The 25323-nt window shown below is 37.8% G+C and overlaps 1 protein-coding gene across 1 annotated transcript in view; it reads left to right on the top strand.

Annotated features, from left to right (window-relative positions):
• Positions 1-25323, top strand: part of LOC143344877 (neuronal calcium sensor 2) — a 103836-nt gene that overhangs the window by 27882 nt on the left and 50631 nt on the right. The window lies entirely within an intron of this gene.

Raw genomic sequence — 25323 nt, 5'->3', positions numbered from 1 at the left:
ACCGAATCCTGCTGTTCTCCTCAGATTTATATCACCCCGAAACGATATTTAAATTTTCCGTAAATGTCGTGGCCCCTGACACTTTCGTTCACAAATCATCAAAAGGTCAAACGACAACAAAAATTTCATCGTAGTGTCAGTTATATTTGAACTTACTTTTCCCTTTAATTATAGAAGCCCAATTTTAATTTATTTCAAACATTTTCTGATAATCTCGCGTAAATTTGCCACTTCTCCTAGCAAACAATTAGTATAATATAATTGTAATAGAGACACGGACTGTTCATCCTAAGCTGGTCTGTTTTCCTCTTTCATATTTTGCATTCCAAGCTAATAGGGTATACCAGTCGACGTAAATGCAGAGCTTATTTCCAATCCGTCTTAAATTCGCATTTCTAGAGGCTGGAGAACGTTTTTACAGACCCCTCGACGCTTTGTTTTGTAATATCGAGAGCGTTTCTCCGAGCGGAAAAAGGAACACGAGTATTATTAAAATCTATTTTTAAATCTTCCTTTTTTCAAAATTGTATTGTCGAACGATTCCATTTCCGAACGATTGGCCTATTTGTCGCGTCGAACAATCGTATCTTTAATCGTTAGACTCGTTTTCTGGCTCAGCAAAATTTTTCGATCATCTCCCTCTCGCTCTCAAGACTCGTAGAATCTCTTCATTAAGAGTTTATAAAAGAATCTTCGTACCTAATATTTTCTTTTCACTTTAGAATTTTTTAATCCAAGTTTCGTACTAAAACGTTTAAAGAAAACTACATTGGGATGTTTAAAATTTTCCTCCGCGGATGTAGAATTAACATTAAAAAATAATTCAAGGTAATTTGAACGTACGTTTCACAGAACGGGGAATCGTGTTTCTTTAATAGATATAAATGGGTCGATTTTGCGTGAGTGGTTCTAATTCTTGATGCAGCAATTAATCTTGTCTCAAGAAATTATGTGAAAAGTTCCCTTCGTAAAATTTGTCTGAAATTGCTGGAGGTGTGGCGGGTCTGTGGATTTCCCCAATCGTTATTCCGGTCGTCTCGTATTTGCAGGTTCGTGAGAGAGGTAGGGCGTTAAAAATTTATCAGAAGACGTTGCAACGTTCTTTGCGAATAACGGATCGAAAGTTAATAAGAAACATTGTGTTCTAATTATTCTTCTGTCGCAATCGGAAGGTTTTATTTTCGCGTTTGTTCGTCTCGTTGCATCGTTGATGCCTGTTTCGCGTTTGCGTAATTATATGTGATGATTCACTGGTTACACTCCTTAATAATAATAACGTGCTTCGTACTAACGACAGGGAAAACTCATTTAACTTCTAGCCACGGTTAATTCTGTAATTCAAACGAAGAATTAAGTAATATCAACGTACTTTCAAGCACAACTTTGTTGCAATTGGTCAACAGAAGTATCAGTTTACGCTGATGTAATTTCGCGATAGCTAGCCTTGTGAAAATTATCCACGCTTGTTTCGTTAGTTGCCTAGTTTTCCTGAAACTATGGACGCGATGGGATAGTGTAAGTAAAATTCTGTTTCTTCTCTGTAATGGCTCTTCCTTTTATTTCCACGATATTGAGTGATAGTGTTTTAGTCTTGAAACTTGACTTATTATCGCGTACGTGATAACTAATTCGTTCAAGTGCGAGTGATAATTACAATAACCTAAATAAAAGCGTAGAAGCATGTGTTTATTTTATTTTATTTCTTTTTCGAAAAAAATTGCAATGATTTTCTTGGAGTCATAATGTTATTCGAGGTTCTCATAGACGTCTTAAATAATTGACGGTGAATCGTGATTTTCTCAGCTTCGTGTTCGCCGGGATTCAAGATTTTCTCCAAATAAGCTCTTGAAATGAGGCAAGAAGTTGCGTATACATCGAGGGTACAATGGCTTTCTCGTGCTCCACCGTAGATTTGCAGACGCCCAGTGTAGTCGAATCGAGTAGAATATCCTCTCAATTACCTCGAATCCACTCGTTCGCATCTGTTAAAGAAGATATACCTACGTTCCACTTGTTCAGCCAATATCACGGTCTTGTAAAACGTCAGGTATAAAATATACGGAACCAGGATGGTGTTATTACCAAATAACGGGGGTAATAATGATAGTAATGATAACGTCGATAGTGATTTATTAATTGCTCGTTCGGCTCGAGCAAATAAATCTGCGGAAACTAATTTGTCCCTGCATCCTGTATAAATATTTATCTTTGTAATTGTGTAACTTCTCCAATCATCTTTTAGTTTTCTACTTATATTCCTTCGTGTTAAATTGAAATAGATTATTTTACTCGGATTTTTGCTTGAAATTTGGCCCTCGGAATATGTTATTTGATTTTATCCGACCCGCTGGAGAGAAAGATTATACAACACTGCTTCAGATAATACATTTATGTATTACTTCTCCCTTTCTTCCATAACTATTCATCGTATCGTGTCCCGTTCAGATTTAGTTCAATTTCTTTTATCATATTCTTTTTTCTCGCCGAGATACGACGCGAAAGTGTACAGGCTGCATCAAAAGAAAGTTGCACGTTTGTTTCACCACTGGCAAGGCCAATAACCGTGAAATTTCATATAGAAGATCATAATTTTCTTTTTTCCAGATAATTGGAATTTAGTTGACCCAAAATTATATCGCGTTACTTATTTTTCTAATCTCGTCAAAATTTGCGAATTCTATCCAGACTGATTTTTTCAATTTTGAAAATTATTTTTTGTACAGTTTCTTAATTAGTATGAATCTCTTTAGTCATGTATGGGTGTCGTGACAAACGACGGGAGGTATTCCATAATTCGTGTCTTTACATATCCGCGTAATAAAGATACGAAATAAAAGAATCTAGAGGAGAAGTCGTAGTTGAAATGTTTTGCATATTTCTTGCGAACCACTGCAGGTAATTGGAAGATCACCATCCATTCAGGAATCTTCCTCCTTCTGAGACACAATCTCGTTCCCGTTTTCGATCGATCGCGATGGAAAGAGAAGAAAAAAAATGTACAGATTTTGCACTATCAATTAACCCCCTTACAAATCAAGTTTCTCCACAAATTTGTTTTCTGAAATAATCAAAATTTTACTCCCCTCTCCGAAAACCCCGAGAAAATACCCCCCGTAAACTCAATTTGCAAAGGTTGTTCGGAGAAATGTTAGCATTTATTTGAAGCACCCTGTAGTCATAGTAATAGAAAATTCGATCTCGAGCACGGCAAAGAGCCGTCGTAAAGGTTAGGAAGAAAGGTCTCACGGGCGTCCCCCGGTGAGATACGATGCTCGGCATGAAGTTTGCCATCTCGTTTCGCCTCGTTTTTTGCTATTGTACACGCGTCACTTTCCTCGACTTTCCAGGGGAACGCTCATTGTTGTCGGTGCTTTTGCTCGTAACCTTTGTGGAGGATGGCCGATGACAAACATGTAGCGTCAGGGATATAATACGTGCAATCTTTCTGCTACGTACCTCTCCCTTTTCTATCTCCCTTTATATATCCTGCCACCTCTGCCAGCCCCTCTATCCTTCTTCTAGGCTCAACGTTCATCCTGCAAACCAATCGAGTACGATCAGGGGTAGAGAGAGGTCTCCAGGTAGGCGAAGATCGATAGTACCGCGACCCAGCTTTACCCAACCAGGCCGGGGAACCCCGCTGTTGCTAGTTTTCATCAACTATATGTACACGCGAACACCTAGCTTGTAAGAACCCTGAGCTACGAAAAGTAATTAGCGCCCCTTACGCGGTATACGTATAACCGCCGTTCAATTATGCTCGGAATTAGGGGTCTTTGTTCGATGGCTGTTCAGCTTTTATCTTTTACCCGATGATAGTATTGTCATTTGTTTGTTTACCCCGGTCGATTTACCAGCTTCCTCGTCGTTTCGATCGATTGCTCCCTCATATTTTAGGAAAGAACGCTTCCACAAACGTCCCAATTATCCACGCATCTTCCCTCTAAATAATAATCAAACTTATTGGTTTCTTACGTTGTAGAATATTTTCTTTTTTTAGAAACAGGTTTATTTCTCTTAATTAAAATGAGGGGTTTTGTTTTGAGGGGGCATTGTGAAATTTCTATCAGTATATTTTCCTTTCCTTAACAACATATTCTTTTGTTTACATATTTATTATTTTTGTGTATAGTAAAATATCGCCCGAGGTTTGAGAAGTGCAAAAATAATTTTTACCAATGAAAAGGAATTTAATATACGCCATTTGGGCGAAGTGCACGGAAATGGATTTTGTTTGCATCGAATTTATTAATATTTCTTAGTAAGGCATATTTTCACCAAAAGAATTTAATTTACGCCATTTTGGTGAAGTTTATGAATTACTTTCTCGTGCATTCGCTAATAACTTTTCGATGTTAATAAAATTTCTTTGTGAAATTTAAATTTATAGAGTATGTGAAAAATTATAAATTTAGACTAAGTTGAGCTTACGTTAGCAGATACTTGCGAGTAAATATCTTCATCGAATTTCGGAACATTGGAGAATACAGCAGTACGGTACAATTTCGGTAATCCGACACATATGGGTTCGCGAAGCATTGTCGGATTGAGGGGATTGCGGGATTACCAAAAATAATGAGAATTAAAGGGGTTCCGCAATTAGAAAAACGACATTTTTATTTATACGATATTGCTATCGATGAAGGGCACGTAAAAGCTGTTTCTCGTATTTGAAAATGAATGGACAGTGTGTTTCAACATTAAACATTCAACGAAGAAATAGTGTAAACTAGTTTTCACTTTCATTTTTTAGAAACATGTTCAAAATATATTATCAAAAATATTTCTATCGATGAGAGGTACTTGAAAGCAATTTTTCATATTTAAAAATAAATAGACAATGTGTCTACACGATATTATGCATTAAATTAATTTTCGTCTTCATTTTTTAAAATCGTGATCTATCGAGCCGAAGAGAACAGCTTTTTTTACGATGAAAGCGAAGAATTTGCATTGTTTCATACCGGAAAGTTGAAACATGAAAACAGCTGCCGAGTGCCGGATTACCGGACGTGTCAGAGCAGCGAATGGCCGGATTATAGAGACTGTACTGTATTCTAAAAAGTGCATGAAAAACGTAACATGAGCTAGCATAAGACAGAAAGGGCGGAGATACTATATCTAGTACCTGAGAAGAATTTCATCATTTTATCTATTGGATGATATTCTTCCCAAGCACTTTCCTCTTTTCCCAATTTTCTAAAAAAATTTAACCATTTGTTGTACTTCCTATTCCGATCATTTATCTTTCTCACGTTAGATATGAAAATTCGACGATTTTTAAACGCTTCATTATATAAAATCTTTTAAAAATAAGTCAAAACTTTATTTGTAATTTCCATAAATTATGTTTATACTCCGATTAAGACGTAATTTATAGCAATTTCATATTAATTGAGTGATTTTTTATGCATCAATTTAAGCTGCAGTCTTACTCATTCCCATAGTTGGGATATACAATTGCCCAATATCGTGTTAATGAAGTTGTATAGACGTAGTATTGCTGGGTTATGGTTTCTCATTATACGTTTAACTGCTAGGTCAATGACTTTCGTTGTCCAGATCCATATACTGACTTAATTTACTACATATGTATGCGATATCTGGCCTGTGGTACTCGTTATAGCATACATCAGGCAACCAATAGCTTCCGTGCATTGAAATTTTGATTGTTCGTTCATAGTCAGTTTACGCAGGCTTAGCTCTACGTTAACAAATATTGTTTTGCATTTCTGCATATTCAATCTAGCAATCATTCTTCTTAAACATGATTTCTGGTGGCTGCTTAATTGCGATTCAATTGCGAGTACTCCATTTGCACTTTTAATTTTTGAATTTATATTACATAGATTGGCTAACTTTGGAAAAGATTTGGCGAAAAGGACGTTAGGTTGAAAAGGGTTGGTTGAACCGATTCGAAAAAAGAGATTAATCTTCTGCATCTGGTGGAGTTTCTATTCCAACTGGCAATAACTCGATTTATTTTGGGAATGTTTTTTAAACGGATAGCCGTTATTTGTCCTTGGAAAGGTTTATGGTTTAGTCAAAGACTGAATGGAACCGTGATATAAAGCATGTACCCTTAAGGGCGATCGTTTGACGATGTCTAGCGATTCAAAGACTATTTATCGTGTATCTACGACTAACTTGTGTATACAGTAGGCTTGAGTGTATTGGGAGAAGTAAGCGAACCCGTTGCACTGCATACAGAATGAAGATATTGTCCCGAAGGAGCTGACCACGGAGTGGGAAACATTTCGATGCTTTTTCATAAAAGGACTGTTGGGAACAGTCTTTTAAAAATAAAATGTGTGCTCTTCCAAATAGAATTTTCACTAGTAAATATTCGAGTTATTTCTGTCTATTGTTTTAAGTATAAAATGCAGTAATTATTGTTGAATGTATCTACGAGATTTAAAGGAAGAATCTAATCGATGCAGCCAATCGAGTCGCGAAATCACGCAGTGAAACTTCCGATTGGTGGAACCGGGCGCCACCAATGGCGAGTCGCCTGTGTCATTGCACCAATCAGACGATTTTACGTCTTGCGACAGCTTTTATACCGGCCGACGTACATTTGGCAGAGCCATTAATAGCGAGTGTCGCGCCCGTGGGTTTACGATACGTCAGTCGCTATTGAGGACGAGGCAGTAAAACGCTAGAAGTGGTCACACGTTGTCGTCAGAAACGCAGAAATTGCGTCGAAATAAAATAGCTTCTCGTGCCTCGGTTTCTCGTATAATTAGGCTACTAGAGCGTCGATATCCCAGGCAGCTGTTCCTTCAAAACACTTAGTTTTTAACGTTTCAACGCTTAGCTTTCATTGCCAGACCAAAAACGTGCAATTCTTTACGAGATCAAAACGTTTAGACAATCGCAGACACGCAACTTAAAATTTGTCTTATTACTTGTTTTCGTGACTTAAAATTCATGAATGCTATTCAAATTTCTCTCTTTTAACGTCTCAGCTTGAAAATTAAAAGTCATATCGATTAAAAGATTTTAAGTAAATAAATTTTGGTATTCGATTCTTATTGGCTTTTGCGTTCACTGTACTCGCCTAAAAACGAGAGCGCCAGACGGGCGCCATTGGAACTCGTTGCAGAATAGAAATAAAAGAATCGAGGGAATTCGCAAAACTTATCCGACTGTGGTTTTATCTATTATTATTGAAAAATGTTTTTCCAGCAACGAACATGAACTAGAATTATGGCGTATTTGTTTATATCAATGGAATCAATGGGAATAATTGTCGATTCGTTCTCTTACAGAAAATCACAGTAAATTTTTTACAATTTTTATTTCGATCACTTCGGTAGTTCTAGTGTTGAGGAATGCATGCACGCTGAAATATGTACTTAGAACACTCTATGCATAGTCATAATACCAATCATGCTCGTGAATTTTACCAGACATTCCACCGGATGAAAATTTCAATTTGCTTGCGATCAGAAGCAGGCTCGAAGCCTCGAATATGCTCGAAAACACATATTCCGCGCGCAGCTTTCGAAATCGATTAATAGCTTAGTATACATTTGGTAGGTGTACCACGTACTTTGCACCTTATTGATACCAAACGCTTGGTGTAAACGATGGCGAACCAAGCTGGGGGTATGGTTTGACTAAGGAAGGCGTATCGAACCGAAATAGTACGCTCGCCAAACGCCCCTGCAGCGCTGTAAACACTTCGTGTACAGAAAGTAGCCGAAGAGAAGCTAGGATTGTGTGCACGTGTCTTTTACAAGCTTGGTAGCCAAGTGTCATTCGGTATAAACACAATCAAACTGAACGATCTGGACTATTTTGATCGGTGAAAAACGAGCAGAGTGTAATTTTGTAAATCTCTAATTTTTCTAAACTATATTAATTTTTAGAACTCTTGACGTTGATTTTATTTTCAAATTTACTAAAATAAGATTAATATTTCACGATTGAAGTGTCACTCACCTTTCCTCAAAGGTTTATCTCTAATCACATTTGGCAACAGTGAAAGAACCACGTTTCTTGCGACTCTGAAAAATCGACAGATTCTTGCTGGCCCTTGTGTCGATGGGTCAAAGGAGCTATAAATTAGGGTGTTTCTACGCGACCACCTTGACCCTATCTGCTTTTCTTGACTCTCCATCCCTTTTCGTGACTTCCCACTTGCATTTCTCTTTCTTTGACCCGCACCTCAACCTTGTCACGATCCCTTCCTACAGTTTTGCTATGTAACCAATCCTTGACCAACCACACCCAATCCTTGTTACTCCGATTTCTCTCCACCTATCGAACGCTTACTTTCTAGAATAGTAACTAGACTAGTTACGTATTCACCAATACTCAACGTAATGCTACTTTCTTATGCTTCACACTCGATTAAATCCTTGTCAAAGTATTTTTTATTTTATTAACATAGATAGATTTAATTTGTACATCATTAATTCTCCTTCATCGGTAATCTAATTCTTCTTTTATTACTCCAATTTCTTCACTCGTCAAAGTCTTATTTTATAAAATATAAACTAGTTATATACTCTCCATTGCTCAAGTAATAGTTTTTTATACTCGTTTAAATTCTACCTTTACTAAAATAAATTTAATTTGTACGTTGTATAGAAAAGCATTGATCTTTGTTCATTGTACCAAATACGGAGTGAACTAAGTTAATGGCTCATTGTTGGTCGGCCTGAAGCGAATTGCAAATCAGTCCTTCCTGTCCGGAGAGTATCGATTGATTCGTAATAGAGCTACATGGATCCGTGTCGAAGTTAGGATTGTAATGCACGGAAGGATTTCGAGGAGATCCAACAATGCGGCATGTCGGCTGCCTTTATGATCGTGCAGGTGCGTGCAGATTGACTTGAGTGACGTACGTGGCCAGAGTGGAATAAGTAACAGCGCGTGTCTCAGGATCCCTTATTGTGCGGGGGAGTCACATCGTAGCTCGTTACTATCTTCGTGTATTCCAGTTAATCGAAATTTTACTGTACTTTAGTAGAAATTCTTTAGAAAGGGCCTATTTTAAGGAATCGTTAATAATAATTAATTTAAAAACATTTAACAGTCGATAGAATCGTAAATCTTTAAAATTCTGAAAAATACCACGTTCGAATATCACTTTGAACCACCGTATCCAAATTGCTAAACAATTCGAAGTGCTCTAAAAAGTGCTCTATCACGCACGGAATAATCCGCGTATATATTCAGTTATTTATCAAATCAGATATGAAATAGTTGCATACACGCGTCTCGTTCGACTGCTAAAGGTTAATGGTTTTTCGACATCAAAGTAGTTAAACGTTATTACGCGTCGACGTCCGCAACGTTTGCGACATTTCGCGTTAAGTGGCGTAAAGCGAACCTGATTACACGCGACATATTGTATCCGTTCGTAAAATATAAATAACGCAGCGTGACACGATGCATTTTAATTGCCTGGGTATCGTCGAATTAATTAACGCTAGGACAAAAGATTAAACCCGCAACTTTCGTACCGGGGACTACGGCGTTTAATTTACTTTAACGATTGCTCAAAATAATTGGACATCGTCGGATGCATCGTTATTCCGAGCCCTCGACGCTTTCTCTAAATCGCCGTTGGATATTTCAGTCTCCTCCAATTTGTATCTCCACGATGGAGTATCGCGATTCCCATTGTCTTTATTTCAAATAATTTACCGTTGAAAATTCCGTGAAATAGATCTTTGCTGCGGGGGGTGGATGCATTCGTTAGCTTCGCTCCGGGAATACAGGTTATCGAATACAATTTGGAAACTATTTACCCTCAGAAGCGTGTAACCGTTTTACGAAACGTTGTATCGAAATAATTTTATATGCAAATTTGTATCGGGGCACGAAATGATTTCGGTGATACTTTCTACATAGACGTCACTGCTGTCCGCAGTAATCGATAATTCCGGGTTTCGAGCTCTGTCGCGTGAGATGCAGTCGTTATACCCTATCATCCCTCTTTCTCGCTCTCACCCTCTTCGATTCGAACACGCACTATTCGAAAATGACAAATTAACTACGCAATCTATGGTTTCGAAACTCTGTGTCGGGCTATGAATTTTTTGACGATCGAAAGGACAGGTAAATATTCCTGGAATCGCTTGGTGATCGTTTTCGATTCGTTTGCTTCTGGGAAGAAATACCTTCGAAGTATAACCTTACGAATAAATCTTGTTTGAATAATTGCTTGAACGAATGCCAGTAGCAAATAGATCACTCTATATAGTATTTCTCTTCGTGATCTGTTATTCGAATAAAATTTAACTTATCTCTCGTACGAAGTAGGTACTTGTGAATTAAAAATAAAAATATATCTTTACAAAATTCAAATTAAAGTATAAGTGTATTTTTGTATCTTTTTATTATTTTTGTACAACGTCTTATTCTTCGTTGGAAATGATAAGGAATTTGTTCGAAAACTTTCTGGTACCTTGAATAATTTTAAAAATTGCATTAAAGGATGAAACTTTGGAGGGTAGTTTCGCCACTAGAAATTCAGTTACCGTGGCCGAAAGGGATATGTGGCTCTTATTTTTGGCTGATCGAGAAACTTGCAAAGTTGGGAGTTAGTGGGCTTCTCGGATGTTCCTTCCGAGTACGTTTAGGGCAGAATAGCGGAGACAAGCGTGACGGAGTTGAAAGTTCACAAAGGACCGGCTCCTAAGCACAAGTACGGTCAGTGTGATTTTGCACAGAATGATGGAGCTTGGAATACTGAAGCTAGTGATTACGGTTTTGTGGGCATACGGTTAACAATTTACGAGATATTTAATGATAAAGTTTTGCCAGTAGAGATAACTACGTAATAGTTAGAGTGGTAGACACTAAACACCTAAAGAGCGACAGTAGATATTAATCTCTTCGTACTCCCGGTCGATTTATCTCGGGATCCGATATCGTTCGACGCTTAGAAACAATTAATCTCAAACGTTTATCAACGCTTTATATATTTAGAGAAATACGAGCTTAAATACGAAAAATTATTTTCATTTCGATAATTCGAAGAACGACATTAAAACGATGGGAAAATAACCATATATCTTCGCGTTGCTCATTTTTCTTACGTATTACGCAACGTTTTGTCGAATACTTTTTCTTTCGCGCACCGAGGTATCGGAGGAAAATACCGAGACTTGAAACGATGAGGTAATCTACGTTCAGATTTTCTTCCTACATCAAAAGATTTGTATTCAATGTATGATATTCCTCCAATTTACGACGGACTATTTCTTCTTTCATGTCGAAATAACTTTTTTCATCTGAACGATTGCCAAGGCACACGAGAATATTAGATGGTAATACCGATTTAATGCTCGAGGTATTTGTTATATCATTTATAGGGTTACGTGCGATGGATATCCTAGAATAATTTTATTTGCTCGAATCTATACCTGTCACGTATCAATCGACGTATACTATCGTCTAAAACGATTGGCTACTTTATATTTTTTTTGTAATGTTGGAAATTTTAACACATTACCGATCATTAAAATTGAATCTAAAATTTATTCGTACTAAGCTTTGTTGAGAAAATTGTGACTTGTTAGTATGACTTGGCGAACGCGTCTGACCATTGCTTGGTATTTCTACTTGCTTTAGGTACGATAATATCGATACGATATCATTTGGTTCTAATTGAAATTAAGCGAACGATTAAATCGACGTATTTGTATTATTTACATTATTATTTAAGAATACATTCTCGAAAGTTTATTTTGAATCTCAAATCTGGTACGAATATTGAAAAGTAAATATTCTAAGAGGTTCTTCTAAATTTTATTTGCGCTGATTTTATTTTCAATGCTCGCGCCTTAGAGTTTCTTACGAACGAGCTGGAAAATGTAAATTTATGCGAAGGAAATCTATGGTTCCGTTTACAAAAAAAAGACTGCACGTGCATCGTTGCACTTTTGAAAAGAAGTAGCGAGGGGGACCATACAAAGTTACACCACCTTAAGCCATTCAACGGTTTCCTGCACCATTTGTTCAGCCTGAAACCCGAAAGAGATACGACGTCCCAGTTTCCAGAATCACCTTGTATAATTTGTAACATTCTTTGTGAAATTTTCTTTGTTCTATTCCGAATTTACATAGTGCGAGAAATTTCTTAGATTCACGTGTATTAATTTAAAAAAAATATACGATCGAATTGGAATTTCTTGCAAACCTTATTTAGCGTCCAATTAAATTGCAATGCAACTTAAACAATCCATGACAAACATCCAAAGAATGTACAGCTATTACGACTAATTTAAGCACACTCGTTGATGAAAGAAAGCGTGTTTCGATTGAATTCATACATTTATTAACAAGCTCGCGTGTTTTGGCTACGAGTTGGAAATTTTCCGCGACGGAAATTGCGCACTGCGTCTGTTGCAGGAAAAATTACTGGATCGATAAATCTTTCCGTGTGCGTTTCCAAAGATACCCTAAAAGAATCTTTTGAACAGTCTTGGAATGCAGCTAGAACCGTGGTACGTTTATGGAGTGTAATATCCACAAAATTGTACGCATAATAATACACCTAGACACCAATTAGGATTTCAGGACAGCTGTGAATTTTAATATACTTGCACTTTGATTAATAATTTTGCTCGAAACTGTTGGAATTTCGAACGACGTCGTTATTTTGTAATATTCCTTTTAGAACGCGATATTGAAAACGTTAATAAATATCACTTTTCTTCGTTTTCGAAAAGTACATTCCAAGAATGCTTAACAAGTTCCAGAAGTAGGGATATTGGACTAGTTTTCAGAAGTTCTGAATTAGTTTTAGAATTATTAGACGTTCGTTTTGTCTTTATTTTCTTCGAGTGAAACTTGGTATTGAATTTTCTATTTATCTAGCATGAACAATCGCGCGGAAAAGTACGCTTTCTGGTGTATAGTTTGACAACGTTCTATTTTTGAAACTCTATGTCGTACCTTCGTGTACGTTTTCTAACGTTCTTTATTTATTAATTTTATCTTGATCGTTCTACTTTCATAATCTCTTATCGAACGAAATAGTTTTAAAAAACTCATAAAGTTTCTAATGACTTTTGTAATAAACTGTGTTCACTATGCAAGCTCATTACGTTTATATCATCGTGCAGTTTGGTTCGCTATTTTTCAGCGAAAAAAATGAGACGTAAAAATGTCTCATTTTTATATGCTGCCTCGTTAAACGTGATTTTTTTCACTTTATTCATCGAAATCTCAAACGCTATATCCGCCTGTCCTATTTGTCGCAGAGTTCCGGCGGAGTGATTTTCCTCCCTAAAGAATTATTTCACTTGTTTACGCGAAATTCTGCAAAGATAAAAAAAACTCAGTCTCAGTTTCTAGTTTTTTGTGAACTAGTGTTTCGAGCCACGAAAGCTTCGTTGAATTTGAATTTTACTACATATTCGCTCTAGTGTTAACTTCGTAGTTAGCGACTGGCTAATTGTTGGAAACCTTAGCACTTTGGAAACTAATTAATTATACTGCCAGTTCCTTTCAACTGTCTAACTATCAAATTCCTCCGAAGACATTAACTTCCCTTCTATCGCGCCCTTAACGCTCCTTCATTTCAAAATGGCTGAAGTGATAACTGTTCTATGTTCAGTGACGAATGAAACTTCGTTAGGTTCGTAGAATTTGCTCCAGAACCGGTCGTCTGTTGAAATGATCCTTCAAAATTGTTAACTCAAACTTGGAGTCAGATTCCTGGTTCTGTGATATGTTTGCTTCCCTACCGAACGACAAATGGCGTACAAAGGGTGGCGGAAAAACAAGCCTGAGATTGTCAATATTAATAACTACGAATCATTAGTGTACTAATGTGCTTTCAATGATTTGAAATTTCACAAAAACAACTGTAAAGTCAACAGTTTGAGGCACCTGTAACGAGAAACATGCAAAAAGAACTCCGCCATAGTTGTTATTAAAAATATCATTGTCAAGAAAGTAACTTGCATTACGAAATTCATTTGGACAATCGTTATTCGTTAAGTAAAATATAGTTGTGTAACTCTAAAGAAGTTGAAGTGGACTTCCGGTAGGAAGGAGAACCACCCGCGCGTTTCGAGACTATTGCTTGCGGTTAGAACTGTCACAGCCAGGATTCCCGAGGCGTTGACATCGGCTTGTTATGTTGACACGATTCAGACATTTTTCAAGTATGAAATTGAATTTCCCGTCGCTATTCGGTTTCAACAAGAAGGCATCGAAATTTCCGCGAGGCCAAAATTTGGGATTAAATTATCAGCGTTTCAATAGTTTCTACCTAAATTTTCAGTCAAATTTTTCACTGTTTGAAAGAGCTCCAGTTTGTTCTAAAAATTTGAACGAAAGCAGCCCTTCGCAGTTAAATTACTTTTTACAAAGGGTCGAACGTGGACGTCGGTGGAGGATAAAATAATCTGTAAAGTTTTTTAGCGTTGCATGTATCGCGTATCGAGGCTTCGTTTTCATTGAAAAGTTGGAAGCGGTCCTAGCGCGGTCAGCTCTTGAAATCGTAATTCGATTCTGTTTTAAGAGGATGCACGGAGTATGATTTCCATAATGTTTACCTCTGTTCGATAGAAATTGTAACGGAGCAAGATATTTCCATTTCTCGCTCCGGTTGTATTTTATTCCCAACCTTCTGGCTACATTTTATCAATCAATAGTTACAGGTGCTTCAAAGGTCGATAGAAATCATTTAAATTCCATTGAATAATTTAGAGCGCCGCAAGGTATGAGGCCATCGCTCAAAGATTATTTAAGATCACTTTCTGAAACACTGTGAATATCGCTATCTGATTCGTAAAATTAATTCGACGAGCCTCCAGAAGGGAATGCCTCGTATTGATTTGCTCTGGTTGCTTCGTTAGACCTTTGTTTAATTCCTTAGTCGGTGTAATCTCGTTTTTATGCTTCGATCGTTAAGTAAAATAAAGCTTTCCTGAAAATAAATCAGAGATGTGAGTATATCGAAGGAACAGATGGGATCGTGACTCCAGAATGGAAAGAAAATTCATAAAATCAGCGGAAGAAACCTTATGAATATCTCGGAATGATTCACTCCGGAGCTGATTGCAATTTGGAAGAATCTTACTTTGAAAGTGGGAACGAATCAAATAGTGGTGAAAACTTTTTATACAGAAGAAGTTCCTATTCGGTGGTTACATTTTAGCGATTCCGATGAAAGTAACGTGGGAGTAGATTTAGAAGAATGGTTGGAGCAATCAATTCAGCAGATATTAAACTCTTCTTGGTCGATTCAGCTGTACGCGTTTCTTTAAGTAGCCCAGAAAGATCGATTAGGAACGATGCATTACGGTTTGTGGTCGATGAAAGTGATCTCTATCATGATCCAAATAGAGAATTATATGAATAATAGAAGAAAGAAATTTTAAATTAAATATCGAGGTTGAAAATATATAATTTTGAATAAATCTTCTATTATGTTTGCTACATAAATAGTATAGTGTAGAGTTTTCTTTTACTTACAGTACCAGATTATTTAAAAATATGGAATCTGTGACCAGATCACGTTTTACGTCGACAAAATGCAACACTAAAAAATCCTGGCGTCCAATAAAAGAGACGCGATATCGATTACACACGTTTCTCTGAAGTGGTTGAAAGCCACAACATTTACTGAAAAATGAAAAAAAAATACATTTGGAAACCACTTTGCGTCGACCAATGCGATTAATCGATCCTGGAGTTTTAGTTTTCATATTATTTTTACGATTTACATTATCATCGTTACACCGGGGCTGTTTATGCGTTTTTTTTAACGTCGATATAGCAATCTCAAGTTTCTTTATGAGAAAGCTTTCGCGTTATTACGTCTATGTAACAACTTGGTCGTAAAGTAGCGTTTACAAGGTACCTAACTACGTGGTGGTTATACGTTTCTTTTGTGGAGTAGGTCGCGAGAAGAAATCATGAGTCTCTGGGGAATTTTTAATTTCGGTCGGTAAGACAATCGGAATTAAAAACTCATGGGGTGCGGTTCGACTCTTGTGTCAATTAGGACACGCTGGAGCAATTATCAGGCTTCTAATTAGAGTACAATGTCAATCAGAATACGCAAAAGCAATTAGGCTTTAATGTCTGCTTAAAGAGAGCACAATTGCACTGTACCAACAACAGTATAAATACAGTCATATCTGCTTTTTATTTATTTTTTAATTAATAATTTTGTTAGTATGAACAACGATACGATTTTCATTTCAATTCAAAAACAAATAGTTGTTTTTGTTTTTAGATATAAACAAATATAGACAGTGAGAACGTTAAATTGATGAACAGTACCAGACAAAATTATAATTGTTTGTCATTTTATTCTGTCATATTCTGCGTAAAGAAAATTGAACAATTTTTTCCAATAACATTGTTCCATGAAATCAGTACTTTGCAGCCACCACGTGTAAACGAGTCTCTAGGGAAATAACTTCGGCCCTGGATCGAAAAATAAGGTCAACTTTGCAATTTTTTCTGTTTAACCTCGGTAATTTTTTTTTTATTAATGAGTCCTGAAGTTACGCGGATTTGTTTTGTTCATAAAGCAGTTTACATGAGTTTGTTTAAATTTCATTAATGTTTTTAGAGAAAATTGTATTATATCAAATGTAGTGTATGAAAAAAAGATGAGTCCTAGCAAGATTTCCTGGTCGTATGGAGAATCTTAATTTAGATACGAATTTTATCCATCTGAGTATCTTTTTGAACAATGATGATAACGCACCTATCTTGTCAGTGCGCTTTCCAGCTGCGCAGGATTATGAGTTACGTTGAGGATTAACGAATAGCGAGGCAGCTTGGAAGAAGAGTGGAAAAGCGTCTCTTGAATAGTGACGTCCAAGCATTATTCCCGCTATAAGCCCGTTTTTGCCTTGTTTGCAAGATTTCTGTTCCACCAAAATTTTGATACTGCTCGTGAATGTTAATAAGTAAAGAGAAATAGTTCGATCAGATTGTCGTAAAGAGAAATTATTATTAAAAATAATGTACCAGTGTGAAAACAATTTCACAGTAGTACGATAAAACGTGCGAAACAGTGAAAAATTGTTCTGCATAATTTTTTTCTATCTTTATTTGGAATAGAGTTGTAGTCTGACCCAGTTAGTAGGTGCATCCTGCGTACATATTTAACGGGATCATATTAGTCTTACAAAAAGAAAGGTCTAAATAAAGCTACGCGGTTCATTTTGAAGCGCGTATTTTAAAGGAGACTACGAGTTCGAATGCATTGTGATGGTACCGTTTGTGTTGACGTCAAAACTGTCCAGTCAAGGAATAAGGCCAGTGTATTCTACGGGGGGGAAAAAGACCTTCTGTTAAAGTCCCATTGTGAGTCAGACATTATAGTCAGCCTGAATAAGGCAAAATCACTTGCCGCTGTCCATATTCTTCTTACTCGTGTACCACATTTCTCTTAAATCGGGACAGTTCTTTCTTTCGCTCTGCAGTGTCAGTATTTGTCCATTTAAAAGAACTCTGCTATCGAAATTTCTGTATTGTTTTTATTTTTTACAAAATTGTGGTATCAAATTTGTAAAATCGAGTTGATTTATCATTTTAGAAAACTTCAATTTACTAGTCACGCGATATCTAATTTCGTTCCTGTTCCTACACAAAGTATTCAGTTATTTATATCAAAAAGTTATTAGTTACATATTTGTAATCTTTAGGTACTAGGAAGAAACAGGCCTCGCTAAAATTAAAATCCATTTTGTTTACATTAGTATCTCATGGTTAAATAATTTACATTTTTATCGTTAAAATGCAAGAGATAGACAGTTGTTTATTTTTTATTCGTTACTGAGCAGTTATTTGCAGAGCTTCGCCCTGTTAAAATCGTTTCTGCCAACAGTTTTATTTTTAGTTGTATTTGTATATCGAATATTGATGTACAAACAAAAAAGTTTTTAAATTTAACTTCCGATAAATTATGCCATAAATGCTTTCACCGTGAAAACAAGCATAAGCGAGATATACATTTTACAGTTTCTAACAACCCCTCTGGTGGCAGGAATTTTGTCATGTTTTATAGCCGATATTTCAAGTTGGTCTAATTTAGGGTCATGTTGTGTATTTCATGTGACCCGGTAGCGAACACCTAAATTTTATTTATAATTTTTAGTCACTCCTGTTGGGTACAATTGCTATGATAAATAGCCTGGTCATTCCTATGTATAGAGTAGAACGGTGGTGGTAATTAAAGTTGCTTTCGAACTAATAGACGGACAAATAAAAATTCTTAAAAATGTGTAATTCATGTAGACGTCTAAAAATTGTACAATCACAAATTTACGACAAACATGATTACTTAAAATGAACCCCCAGACGTGATTCGTAAATTGAACATTTCTATTCCTTGCAACTTGAGGGATTTCCTTTAGAAGCCAGTGAAGATATACTCGAAATTTTTTATTCGAATACAAATTTTACCCATTTTTGTTAGACATTCGCATGCATGTATCGCAAACGAGTGAACATACCCGTGAAAGTACACTCGTAACAAGAACCATATTCGCGATGTCCGTGGCCACGGTGCACGCGAAGTGTTTCTAGCTGCCCCCAGACTAAAATGCCGGGGGTCGTAGCAGATGTTATCCGGCCATCTTAATTTCTTCTTACGACGAGCACGTCAAGGCTCCTACGAGTTACATTTATTTTGGCCCGCATACCGATTTCGCGGCAGCACGCGACCTAAACCACGCGCACTATGACGATAAACAGAAAACAACGAGATCGTATAGCACCTCACGCCTGATATGCATTTTTATCAACGTCACGAAAAATCGAACCCCCACAACTTCCTAACTGTACTTTCAATTGGCCTTGAAATGGCGAAAACAGGTAGAAATTAATAGACCTGTTAGCGCTGCACGCGTTTCTACTTGGTCTCGTGCACCATTTGTTCGTAAAAAACTGTTATTATTATTCTTTTCATATATGCTTTTCAGATCATACTCCATCCAACTAGAATATCAAATGTTTTTCTAAACGTGTTCTACGTTCCTATTAATTCGAACGAAGCGCCTAACTGGGATTTTCCAGTCCCATTTACCGGTTTCGTTCTTCTTCCGGTGGACGTAATGCGCGATACTTATGCGCGACAGAGACGAAAGTCTTTTCGTTGATATTGCGAGCACGATTCGACGTTTTCTCTGTTTGGAAGACGTGAAAGTGTCTGAAACGCAATACTTGATGCGGATATTGCGGCAGTTCTATGAGTTTATGCTTCGATAATAACACGCTTTAGCGTTTCGAAATGCGTACGCACGGATATATGCATTGTCGAAACGAAATCTACGACTTTGATTTATACAACCATCTTTGGGCTCGATTAATACAGTATAGCTACGTTTTCAAAAATAATTTTATCGTCAAGCATCTACTACAACTACGGTTTGCATTAAGACATTTTCTTAGATAAATTAGGATTTTTAAAAAAATTTACTTTACCGTAGCTGAAACGAAATTATAAAAATAATTGAAGTCTGTTTAATTCTCGTGCACATTACGAAAGATAAGTTTAATGCGGCATTACCGTCTCCGGACAAAATTTATGAAAAGCACATTTGCAAAGATTATTTCAAGTAATTTGTACGAGATAGTTCCTTCTGTTGGGAAGTTAAACGATCATTCCCGAGGGACACCATGAGATAACAGCAACGCTTCTGGACTCAGGTCGTGAATTCTGTTCCCATGACAATACGAGCAAACCCGAGACACTGTCTGTGTCATTAGTGGTGTAATTGTTTATGTTTGTGTATTGAATGCCTACCAATAGTACCGTTGGGAGCCGAAGAGATTGGACACGAATAGAATTATGTGCTCCTTATCAGTCAAAAAATCTTGTCTCCTTTGTAACGCACCTAAAGAATTTTATTAAAAGCTTTTGCACTGCGTTAAAGTTCTAAATTAATTTTGGAATCAAAATTTACTAATCGACTCAAAATGTTAAATTTGTTTCCACTAGAGCGCCTCGGTGAAACTTTTTAATTATTTCGTAACGCGAACGGGGAGCATCGAAAGAAATCGTATTAGATGCAGGTATCCGGGAAAGCTTTCACACTCGAATAATAAATCACGTGTGCAGCTGTTATCTTGACGTACACTTTGAACGTCGCTTATCGCGAGAGTTTCTCTTTTCGCTGTCCTATTGTATTTTATTTCCCGTTCGCGCGAGCTAAATAAAATAAGGCTAAAGCTCAGAAGCAATGGCCGAGGCGTTGAAAAGATCGTAGATACCGATGTATGTCAAAGCACAGACGAGGTATACGAGTAGACCTTTCACCTTATGGACTGAACTGCCATACCAACCTAAATTCGTTTATTATATCAAGAAACAATACTAAATTCGCAGCCATTAGCTCGGTGTCACCCACGAAGAATAACTTTTCTATCGTGGGTGGCACCGATTACCAGGTCTCACCACGTGGAGGTTGCTGCGAGTGGAGACCCGAAGGGAGATAGATGGAATCCAAGTTCCATCGATCTTCCTCTTACATCCTTAGAAACTAGATTAGTCGTGCCAAGTAATTATTTTGTTTAAAAGAGGGACAAAGCTAAATCGTGGGTGACGCGACGCGACGCGATACGACGCGATGCACCATGCAATAGTGCAAGAAACGAGAGACGCGAACCGAATAGCGAGGCCAAAAGGGTCAGCTCGTTGCCTCTTGGCAAGTCCGATCGAAGGGAAAGGGAATCGACGCACCCAACACGGGTTCCCCATTTCCCCCAAGCAGCCTGTTGGGAGCCCGCAGGACCCAACTCGGGATGTCTGACAGAGAGAGGGATCCCGAGTTGGGGCTACCGCAGACAGGAACAGTCCCTGATCCCCTCTGTGGCCGAAATACCCTTTCCCTTGGATCGTCTCGCTAGAGGACGGCAACTGACCCTTCGGGCCAGCTAATCGGCCGATCACTTGCTTTCTACATGGAAGCAGTGGTGATCGGAGGGGACGAGGGACGAGTCAAAGAGAAGCTACTTGTTTCATAATTACTTGGCAGGACACGCGGCTACACTAGGGGCTTAAGACTAAGTACCAAGTAATTATTTTCTTTAAAAAGGGATGAAGCTAAATTGTTGGAGACGCGACGCGACGCGATGCTGAACCGTACAGCAGATCTTCGGATCGAATCAACACTACCCTTGGTAGATTGATTTCTATTTCTAGAAATCAATCTATCATGGGCAGGCGACTAGATCTTTCGGACACACTGGACGGCCGATCACATGTTTCGTTCGTCGAAACAGCGGTGATCGAAGCGAGAAACGAGAGAACGTGTCGAGAGAAGCTACTTGTTAAATAATTACTTGGCATACGCAGATACACTAGGGACTTAAAATTAACGTCGAAGCTCAAGTTTAGCCAAGTTGAAGCTAAAATTCGGACGATAGAAGGAAACAAAGTTCCTTGACTTAGTTGTACCAAGCAATTATTTGGTTAAAAAGAGGGATGAAGCTAAATCGTGGGATACGCGACGCGACGCGACGCGATGCTGAACCGTGCAGCGGATCCGAGGATCGAACCTACTGCCCTTGCTAACTCGATCTCAACAAGAAAACAGAGAACTGCAACTCCGAATCGAGGTCTCCATTTCTCCAACGCAACCCGCCGGGAGCCCGAAGGACCCGACTTAGGTTGTCTGACAAAGAGAGAGTACCTGAGACAGAGTCGACTTCCGCTGGAAGGTATGCGTTTCCGCAGAATACGGAAACTCCACACCTTCCAGCGAAGTGCCGTTTTCCCTCAATCAAGCTTACCAAGGGAAGGCGATTAGATCTTTCGGACCAGATACACGGCCGATCACATGTTTCATTCGATGAAACAGCGGTGACCGAAGCTAGGAACGAGGAAACGAGAGAACGAGAAGCTACTCATTGAATAATTGCTTGGTAAAACGCGGTAATACGTATAATAAGGAAATCTTCGACGTTAATTTTAAGATTCGCGACGAAGCTTAAGACTAATCAACTTGGAATTAGAAGTCCCTCGGCGGTTGTGGTGTACTCCCTCGATGTCCTTGCGATTAATCTAAATTTAATCTGAAATCAAAACTAATATTTATATTCGTGAGATATGGAAGGAAATTAAGCAACATATTACAAGAATTTAAGCTGAAACATAAAAATAAAAATCTTATATTAATCAGTGTCATCGAAACAAATATGGTACATGCATCGACTCAATGTTATAGATATCAAAATGAACATTCGTAATAATGGAAGAAACTTGGATCGAGACCCCAAATTGAATCAACACCAGACAATCAAACGAAACGAAAGAATCAAACAAAGTACCTCCGCAGATTATTACGAGAATTCGAACAAGAACGTAACCACAAAAATCTTATTCTAATCAGTGGAATAAAAATACCCGAAATTACATTATTATATCCTACAATATTATACATATCAAAGCAATAACATAAATTCGACAAACAAAAGTAGAAACAGAGAAAAGGAACATTCATAATAACCAAATAAAATCAGATAGATAAATAAAATTGAATTCACATGAAACAAACAAATAAAAATAATGAAATACAAACAAGTGGAGTGGACTTACTACTTGTCGTCAGTACATAGGATAGTTACCACTAAGCCGCTGTTGCCACTGGGCCAACTGTAAAATAAGAAAATATTCATATTATAGCAACATCAGATAGACAAGCAAGGCAAAATCAGTTTATTGAAGAGAAATTGGTATCAGACGATAGAATAGAAGAGGGGAGAGAATTTTTAAACAGTTCTTACCGTTGGTCATCACGGTCCGGCACTGGTCAGTAGTGGTCAGTAGTGGTCAGTAGTCGGATCTGCACTGGTCAGCACTGGTCAGTAGTGGTCAGTAGTGGTCAGTTCTGGTCAGTCCTGGTCAGTCCTGGTCAGTCCTGGTCAGTCCTGGTCACTCCTGGTCACTCCTGGTCCCCCCAGTGGTCAGCGATCCACGAATGGCCTGACTTCGGCCCGCGAGACCCGATCCCCCTGGATGCTCCAGGGGTACTGAAGAATTTGTCCAGCGGTAGTCTTCGAGTGGGGAAGTCGAAGAGTGGGGAGACAGTGTCAACGTGAAGAGTTAAGAACCTCTTGGTCTAGAGAACAATACTATTTCGATTGGTCCCACCTCTTGACCATTTCTAGATCTTCACTGGACCGCTAACCTTGATGTCAACCTCACTGTTGACCACCAGTGACCATAAGCTATTCTGTGTTATCATTGATCGTAATGAAACGGGCCTAAAAAATACATTAGGTGAAAGGTCTCCACGTATACCTTGTCTGTGGTCAAAGTATCGTTGTACTATATTTATTATGAATACATTGTTATACAATAGGTGTCACCGACTTTCACCGTCCAACTATTCCAGCTTCGATTGCGTTATATGCTCTTCAGACACGATGGAATTACAAAACGCATTCGTTTTAGTAGATCGCGATATCCCTTCGCCAATAAAACTCGGATGAAAGAAATTACGCCTCTTCTAGGTTTCTTAACAGCTTCTCCCGTTTACTTAAAGAGAAAAGACAAAGTTACAGTACGGCGTTTTGTTACACTCGAGGAACGAACAGTTTTGGATATGCATTTCTTCGAAAACTGAACTTCAAACCTCGCGAAAACAATAAAATCTTTCCCAGGGGTGGCTGATCACTCTGTATACAGAGTCAAAGAAATTTTTGTGTCGAAGTTTATTGACTATTTAATATGTCAGATTTTCTCCCTCCCCCTTTTTCTACAAAACTTGACATTTTCAAATTATCCGCTAAAAAGCCCTGTAACTTGTTGCATAAAATTCATTTCTCAACTTTAATTAAATTAACAAGCTTAATCTCGGTCGATGTAACGATTTTTCTCAAGTTTTAAGAATTTCAACTACGTCGTTAAATCGCACGATGGCCGTATGCAGTTTCCAATGAATTATGTAACAAGACTCTAAAATCTGGCTCGTTGTATAAATTCGTGGTAATATCGAAGGCGGTAAATTAGAGGGGCAGTCGTACGTAAAATAATATTGTCCTTGGACGGAACAGTTATGCGATTACACGCGTTATTAGAATATCTTACTCGACGGCGTTTCTACTTCTGCTTGTAGATCGTTTCAACCAAGTTACGGGACAATGCAAAAATTCACGCTTGTCGGAAGAGTTTCTATTTACGAGTACGCAGGGGAAACGTGCGTGCGAAGCTGGGTTAACGTAACGAGCGCGATTATTATCGTTTCCTTTTTCAATACGTAACTTGCAAAACCGTACGGGGGCACTACATATATTTCTAGTCGATGCTTTCGAAACCACGCTTACATAGACGTACACAGATAAAACGCACGGCTTTCTCCTGTGTTTTTCCAGAGAATACAAACGAGGGGAACAATAGGCAGCGGCCCTGTCCTAGTCGATTTCAGTATCTGTGACCCGATTATTCGACGTACCCCGTTATTGACGTTACCCACGGATTTCCGTACCGAGTCGTTAATCGATATTTACCACTATTTTATCTTTTTTAAATTCATCGCCGTCCGAATAAGCGGCTCTCGCCGATTCAAAGGTGACCGGTTTTCGCGGCTGCGATATTTTAAAATACGGTTCAGAGCCACCAGAGGTTTTCACGATTTACTTAAGGGGGATAGTTGTTTTCCCCTGCGATCGAAACGCAAGCAGAAATGTAAATTCAAGAGATTGTGGTCGAACAGTAAAACAATCTAGTTTGCGTGAGAATGTATATTTTTCTAGCCCAAGTTGGAGTGATATGGGGACGAAAAAATTAGTTTTGTTATAAGAAAACGGAGATTTTTGTTCGCCGAACAAAATGGTTCGCGCTGAAATCTCATCGAATATATTTGAATATTTGTTTTCCAAATATTTTCCTCGCACGTTATATAACGTTGCCTTGGAATTTTGTTGCATGTTGTGAGTTGAGTGATTGTGACAAGAAAGCACGACAGAGTATTTATCTTCGTTAAAACGAAGTTGCTGCAAATTTATTACCCGATACTTTTACTGGATTATTATGCTCGGGAATATATATTGTTACAAATCGTCCACGAGTCATAGAAGTAGAAATGTAATCATGAAATTACGTACATTTCACTTTTAAACACTTTACCCTTAATTAAAACAACAATTGTTACAGAATGCTAATACGGTAATGGATTAATAAATGTCGTTGTTAACGTAGTGTGTAGATTGCTTGATATTTATGTAATTAATACACACAGGATTCCGGTAATTATGCTGGAAATTCTACGCGAATAAACAAGTTGAAAATGTACAACAAAATCTGTTCGTAAGAGACATAACAAATTCATCGATTACGTGTGCAGTGGAGTACGATTTGGACATCAGCATGTTTGAAAAGAC

Source organism: Colletes latitarsis, chromosome 8 (genome assembly GCF_051014445.1).
Source record: "Colletes latitarsis isolate SP2378_abdomen chromosome 8, iyColLati1, whole genome shotgun sequence".
Lineage (NCBI taxonomy): Eukaryota > Metazoa > Arthropoda > Insecta > Hymenoptera > Colletidae > Colletes > Colletes latitarsis.
This window is presented reverse-complemented; position numbering and strand designations above follow the sequence as displayed.